Source organism: Austrofundulus limnaeus, unplaced genomic scaffold (genome assembly GCF_001266775.1).
Source record: "Austrofundulus limnaeus strain Quisiro unplaced genomic scaffold, Austrofundulus_limnaeus-1.0 Scaffold39, whole genome shotgun sequence".
Classification (NCBI taxonomy): domain Eukaryota; kingdom Metazoa; phylum Chordata; class Actinopteri; order Cyprinodontiformes; family Rivulidae; genus Austrofundulus; species Austrofundulus limnaeus.
In genome coordinates, this window is record NW_013952441.1 from 1,080,706 (window position 1) to 1,088,663 (window position 7,958).

The window sequence follows — 7,958 nt, forward strand, 5'->3', positions numbered from 1 at the left end:
GCTTTATATCATGTTATAATGAAATTCCCTCATCATACACATACCCAGAGTGTTGCTTTGACTCATTCATGCATGTTTGAGCAATCCTTGAATCTCCTGTGGTAGCCATGTGGAGCTGCCTAAACATTTGCTGGTAAAAAGCCCCGCCTTTTTACACAAAGCTCCTCCCTGGAGCTCTGTCTGCAGCCGAGCTCCCGCCCCACAGAACACCCCAAGACGTGCTGAAGTGGGAGTTTCGGAGACAGATTGAGGTTCTTAAAAGAGACAGAGGCCAATTTCAAGGCGTTTAGATATAAAGCCAAAATTATTTTTAATATATACAGCATTTTCACAACAATTGAAGGTAAAATAGTTACTTGAATGTGGTATAGAATTGAACCACGGGCCTGGAATATACATAATACCCCCGCCCTTTACCAACTGACAAACTTCAATTTACCATTAGACATCCACATCTGGTTTTGACTTCACCTCTGTGATAAATATTAGACAAGTAAAGTCAAGAAGGGGATATGACTGAGCCTAAACAAGACAGCTCCACGCTTGTTTCTCTGACGCAGCCGTGCAGCGAGTCTGACATAACTTAGAAGCTTCTAAAGCTAAGATGCTGAGACAGCGTGACTGAGATGGGCTAAATTTATTAACTCTGACAAAAGACTGCTATGGTTTTTCTTTAAGATGTCTGTCAAGTTACTGGGATCAATGCTGTTACTTTCATCTCAGAGCTCCATGATGCAATAATGACATAAAAAAACTATACTTAAATTTAAGAAACATCACATTTAGAGATCACTAAGTGGGTCAAACAGAAAGAAATAATTTCATTTTGGCCTTGTGCAATACAAGAGGATGCACACATCTCAAGAGTGTTTTCTTTCATTAGATACCCGACTGTTTCCTTGCAGTGATTTTTCAGTGCTACCCCCGCAGGTCTGAGTCTCTGTGTGCCTTTTGTCATCTGTAAAATACACCATTAATCACAGAGTTGTATCTCTCTACGGTGATCGTAGACAATAACTTTTTTTAATARGCCCTTTCCCGGGCTGTCACTCAGATCCCCGCTTCCTGACAAAATATTAATAACAATAATAAACATCTCCAGCTCAGTTAGGCGAGGTGTTGGTAAAATTGAAACAAGGACATGGCGTATCATATCTCTCATCATCAAGCAAATTACTGTGTTTCACACATTTTATAAGCAGGAGGAGCCGAGGGTACCAAATTCATCTCGTCTACATTCTCTGACAAGCCTCAGGGCTGCTCCATAATTAAGAGGGGGATGCTATTCAACACTCATCAAGCATCGGGGATCTTTGTATTTGCTGGCATGAATAAAACAATGGAAAGAAAAAGACAACATTACACTCCGTGTATTTGATGAAAAGCATCACATTTATTGGCAGCGTTTGCCGCGCACGCTCACAAACAGTCGCAGGCTTTTGCAAACGACATATAGGTACAGTGTGTCGAACAGACGTCCGGCACCAGTCGTCACTTCGGAGCAATCTGGCCATCTTTGTAGGGCACAGGATGCTAACGGCGGGACTTGGCAGGCCGAACGGACCGCAATAGCAGCAGAATGATTTAGATAGCGGCGACCCTACAACTGCTGATCCATTAAACTTTCATGGGGACTTTATAAATTAAAGCTGTGACCGCAAGAGCTTGAACATTCGACTCAATTACAGCGATTGTACAGTGTATTAAAGTTTTAACGAGCCCCCGAGCTCGAAGAATAAGGGGGCGGATGGGGATAGAAAAACACATGGTACCAATTCTGGTTCGATGGCCTTCAGAGGRTTTGAGTGCATCTGCTGCGTTATCAAGACCATCCCCCCTCCTCTACCCCCCGCTGCCTCTTCACCACCCCACATCACCGCAGYGGATTACACAGCATGACACACATGACTGGGAGGAGGGCTGAGGAAGAGGTGCTACAGGGCCAGGGTCTCTCGCAAACTTGGTGAGGCCGGCGAGCGGAGTAATTATTTATTTATTTTGGTGCCTTCCATTTTAGCGGCCCATCTTTTGCCTCGTGTGCGGCCCCACGCCCTKCCCGCCGATCGTTATCAAGCCAGCGGCCCATACTGCATCGCAGATGGGGCAGACAGAAGGGAGYGGCGACAGCCCGCTTGGTTTTTGGAGGGATGAGGAGTGTGCAGCTGAATGAGAGAAGAGGGAGGGAAAGAGTGTGCGAGAGAGAGAGAGAGGAGAGAGGGGGGAGAAGGATGGAGAGAAAAATGTAATCTGACTCCACATCAATTATGGAAAAAGATGTAGAGTTTAGTTAAACTAAAAAAAATGCTACAATCAGCTTAACTGTGATTACAAGCAGATAGAGAGAGAGGTGTAATTGTTGCACACGCTGAACCCTGAAAAATCCTACATGACATTTATGAACATTTCCTGTGGCGTTAACGGTTTATAAAAAGGTCAGCGTTGACACTTCTGACTTCACAAAAGCTTTATTTCATCCACCCATAGAAGGCGAACTAGTTTGTGCCCGGGTCTGTGTGCTTGTGTGTCTGAGTAAGTGTGTCTGTTAGCAAAATTAACCACTGGATGGATTTCATTAAATCTTACTGAAAGTAATCTTTGGATGTGCATCCACAACTGACTAACTTTTAATGGTCAACAAGATTCAAGACGGCTGCCACAGCCAAATGACCTTATAAAACACAAAACAAGCCACAACTCAGTCAATTTTACATTTATCAACCTACAATTTAGTGTGCTAGTAGCTGAGACTGAGACTCAACTTTGAGTATTACAATAACTATTTGAAGTCAACTCTGCCTGTCTGTTAAAATACCTCATGAACCAGTGAATAGATTTAACTGAAACTCTTGAGGATGTCCTCAGAGTTCAAAATTGACCAATCAGGGCCTCTGTAGCCTCCAACAAAAACCACTCGTGGGCACACTGACTGTCCAAAAAACATAAGGGGCCCTGATTGGAAACATACTGTAGTGGTTATTATGTTTCAGCTGGCAAGAAGTTATTTAAATGATGCAAGAAGCTTCTCGTTTCTTGGACATGTTGAAAAACACATCTTGTGGTTGTGGAAAATAAGTCTTCAGAAATGTCAAATTTCCAGATTGTGGTGAGCGAACAGAAAACTAAGGAGACTGCTGAAACAACTAAAGTTGGGCTACAAACTAGCCAACATTAATAAAACCTGGAAGATTTCTTTCCTTCAACCTAACCAGATCCAGTGTTAGATGGAAGTCGGCGCTCTTTTAGGACAAGACGATGAAACAATTTAAAAAATGAGCATCGACGTTGACGTGAAGTTGGAATATTTTTATTCATGGTAACATTTAGGACCAAAACTGACATTTTATTGTAATCATTAGCATTGAGAGCATTTTTTTTATTTAAATAGTGTCATTTRAAACACCATAATGAGACATGGCCAAGTGTAAAATAAAATGTTAAAAATATCACTATCACAGTTTCACTATTTAGTTCACATTGAGTGTATAACTTCCACAAACATTTTTTTGTTATTTAGCTCACTGTTCTTACATTCGCTAATGTTKACAAAATATTAAATTTAAATGTTAAATGCTATGTCTAAATATTAAATTCTAAACTTAAACGTGTATGTRAAAAAGTTAAATTTTAAATGCAGCTAAATGATAAAGCTCACATTTAAGAATTTTGAAATGGAACACAGCCTTTGCTTTTGGCGCGCGGCTTCTGTTGTGAGGTCATCATCCTGCTAAAAAAGCAAACGATAACGCTGCTGAAGGTGGCTTTTCACGAATAAATTCAAAATGTGTTCATTTTAAACAACATGCAAGGTGCATGTACAGGCAGGGACAGGCAGTTTGATGTGCAGCTCAGACACCAAGTAGGTAARCGTTAGCASCGTTAGCAGCGTTAGCASCGTTAGCAGCRTTAGCACCGTTAGCAGCGTTAGCATTTGCAGCGTTAGCATTTGCAGCGTTAGTGTTTGCTTTTGTTGCCGGATGATGACATCATGACAGAAAACATGCACCAATGGCAAATGCTGTGTTCCATTCTGAAATTCTGTAATGAAAATGTGTGACATTAACATTTTATTTTATACCTGGCRCCCCATAGAGAGACAACATTTAGTTAAAATTTATTTAAAATTATCAAGTATTTGTAACTATTTTACTTCTTCTGTGTTGTTCTGCTTTTTGCAAAATAACATTGAGACAAGCTGATTCTTGTTACTTAATTAGACGGTTATTAGTTTTTAGCGGATTTGACATTGTGACTTCTTTTTGGCTGCTATGAATTCTGTATTTGCAAGAACATAAAAGTGGATGGTGCGTGTCAAAGTAACTTCCAAATGAACGTTGCTTTCTCCCATAAGGAAACTGTACAGTCAATATTATTATTATTGAAGCCGATTAAGTGTTTTTACCAACAGAAAGACCAATTGTCTCCTAAACAACTTGCGTGTTCAGCAACCAATATAGATTAATTATATTCCTAATTATACCATTGTAAAGCWTCGTCATGTTGCGCAGCGTGAATAAAATGCAGATGTTGATTAAAACGTTATCTGACTAGATTASAGCAGCTTTACTCTAACCCCAGAGGGAGGAGAATATTGCAGCCTAAAAGCAAAACAACAATATTAATAGCAAAGAGGGGTAAAAAAAATTGGTCAGCCTAGTTGCTGTTGAATGATAAATATTGGTTCAGCTCAAATTAAGAAGAGAACCTGAGGCTGAGAGGAAGACGGGTCACGGCGGATCAGTCCTCATCTTTTCAGAYGACAGAAATTAATCTCCCCCGCACACACACCTCCCAGAGAAGGAGATGGATAGCTTTTCCTCATAATGCTAAATTAAAGCTGATGCTTCCCAGCAGCTGCTTTGATTGAGCTAACTAGCATCTTTTGATAATAAAATAAATAAATAAACAACCGGCTCTCTGCCTCTTTATTTGCAGACAGGCCAGATTATGCTAAATACATATCAAGGTCTTTAATGGYCTAATCAGCCTTGTCATCTAGCCAGTGGGCTCTCTAAGATAGTTCATTTGTGATCCCACTGCCACAAAAARCCAATATTAAACAGCCACAATAAACAATTTGGCCAGCGGTATAATTTAAATAAATACGGTGCTGCAAAGTGCCTTGAACGGCGAGCGTTTTACTGATAGGACAACGGTTGACGTAAAAGGAGATGACAGAGAGAAAGAGTGTAGTCTCAGCAGACGGTTTTAAAACAGAACATTTCACATTTTCCACTTGAAAAAAGACAGAGGAGACAGGAGGAAGCGTGGCTTGGGTCTGCTCTGTGTGTGTTTGCCAACCGCGAGTTTGGCTGAAGTGTGAACCTGGATTAAGATGAGTTGCTCCCCAACACTAGCCCCCCCACATACGGCCTGGTGAGGATTTTACCTGCGTGTGAAAGGAACAGCACAGGCCTGCCTTATTTGTGTCCCCCCTTTCCCCTGTGCTCTGAGACAATCGCCATGGCAGCCTTATCACAGCGCTACAAGCAATCAGTGGGACAACACCGCCTGGTTGCTGGCTCGAGAACAGATCACAAGCCGTTTTYAGTTTAATGGTCTCGTGAAGGTGACCAGAGGATTGATTCAGGGATCGCATATTATGGCCATCTGGAAAGATTTTGTGTGTTTGTATGAGCATTCTGGAGGGTAAGATTAAAATTTTTCAAAATGGGGAATCTAAGACCTGCTATTACTTGAAGGACATGGCCTAATCTTGTGAATGACATCATCAAGTTTTGAGGATGACTCCCAGTTACCACAGCATGAAAACTTGAATMAGTATCTGTACATTTGACTGTAGTCATTTCTTGGGGTTTGCTAAGGTTGATTAGCAGTGGCAGCAATCTTGAATAGGAGTGCTGCTTGTTATGACCTCCTTTTTCTACTAATAATGCCGTACACAAGTGGGCAAAATTGTTGGTACCCCACTGTTACTGACCGAAAAGCCCATCATGGTCACTAAAAYAACTTGAAACTGACAAAAGTACTTYGTCCAAAAAATTTACTGGAAGTTAATCATGGAAGTCATGCATTGCTTTAGAAATGTGGTTTAACAGAATCATTTGAAAAAAAAAACCTAATGAAACAGGTCTGGAAAAAAATGATGGTATGTGCAATTTGATACTTTGTTGCGCAACCTTTTGAGGAAATCACTGTGATCAAATTATTTTTGCATTCGCCAATTTCGGCCCAGTCCTCCAGGGCAAACTGCTCCACTTGTCTCAGGTTTGCAGGGTGCCCTTCTCCAGATGGCAAGTTTAAGCTCCTTCCACTGATGTTCAACAGGATTTAGCTCAGGGCTCTAAAAGACACATCAGAACAGTCCAGTGTTTGGTTCTGATCCATTCTTGGGTGTTTTTAGCCGTGTGTCTTGGGYCATTATCCTGTTGGAAGATGCATGAACTGCGACAAAGACCAAGCTTCCTAACACTAGGGAGCACATTTCTCTTCAGAATGCCTTGATAGTCTTGAGATTACATCRTACCCTGCACAGATTCAAGACACCCTGTGCCAGATGCAGCAAAGCAGCTCCATGTTCAGTGTGGTACATATCATGTTACCAAACAGCAAAGACTACTTGTCACCCTTTAAATAGGCAGACTGACTGATCAAGCTTGAAGACAACTGTAAGGCTAATTGAAGGACAGAMCTTAGTTTAACATCTCCCTATGGTCAAATTGTTTTCAATCATTACTAGAGGTGCAATCATTTTTGCCCAGGCCTGTTTCATTAGTTTATATTTTTTAATGATTCTGTTGAACTGCATTTCTAAAGCAATGTATGATTTTTAATGGTAAATTTTCAGTCAACTTTATTTATTTTGTCTGTTTCAAGTTTTTTTCAGTGAGCATTGTGGGTTTTTCTGTCATTAAAAGAGGGTTACCAACATTTTTGTCCATGCGTGAACAAACTCTTAAAAAAAACACTCTTTAAATAATTAATGAAAAAAATAAATAAGAAAAAAACTGACAGTCACCAACTTTTTCCTGCAGCTGCGCGGCTACAACACCTGCTGCGATTTCTTGCGGCGTCTCCGGTGAGCAAACAAATTGCCGTTCCCTCGGGGAATGACTAACTATCTCAGGTGTCTGATCCGTACGAATTCAGCAGCTGGACTCAAAACTGCCACTCTAATCAAGAAGGATTTCCCCAATTAAACAAAACACCTGCAGCATCAAATATRAAAAGCTTTTATACCTGCCTTTTAAGGCCGGATGATTGTCCCCTAACGCTGCTGACTGACTGCAGGCTTGTATTTGCCGTGGAATAATCCGGCGCTGTTTTACAAAATTATTCATTTCAAATTACTCGGTGATTTCTCATTATAAACTGCTAATTGAATCATTAAAAACACTACTGGTTGTTTATTTGAAATGATTAAACCCACTATTATCTGCCGATTTTTTTAGACACGTACCGCTTTCCTGTATTCACACAGAAGCTTTAACACTCACCGATACATTTTGTGGTAGAAACCAGAGGCGATCAGTCCTTAAAAACATATAGAAATCACTTAAAACACAATAATTAGTTTAAACTGCTACAGGCTGCTGCGCCGTAAAGACAACTCTATCAAACCACGGTGACTCARTGAATGAACGCTCTGTCCAAATGTCCGTACTCAATGGTTTTAACGTGCCACATTTAATTGCAGCACCTATTCATCTTCTATGTCAGAGTCAAATGAATGAGAAATGAACCGGGCCTAAAAGCTATTAAACTATGCTTTAAAGCACTTGAACTGCGCCACAGCTTCTGCACTCCAGCTGATTATAGAGCAACACTTTCAGCTTCTACACACCCGTCGCTGAGGCGTTTAACACAACACAGCAAATCTGTTAGCTCGATTTAGATTTTGATGACCGTTTGACATGTTGCTAACTGCGATTCTGAGAAAACGTGCAGACTGTTGCGCTGTAATATGGCTTCTTATCTCTGAAACAGCAGCAGTGGTGGTG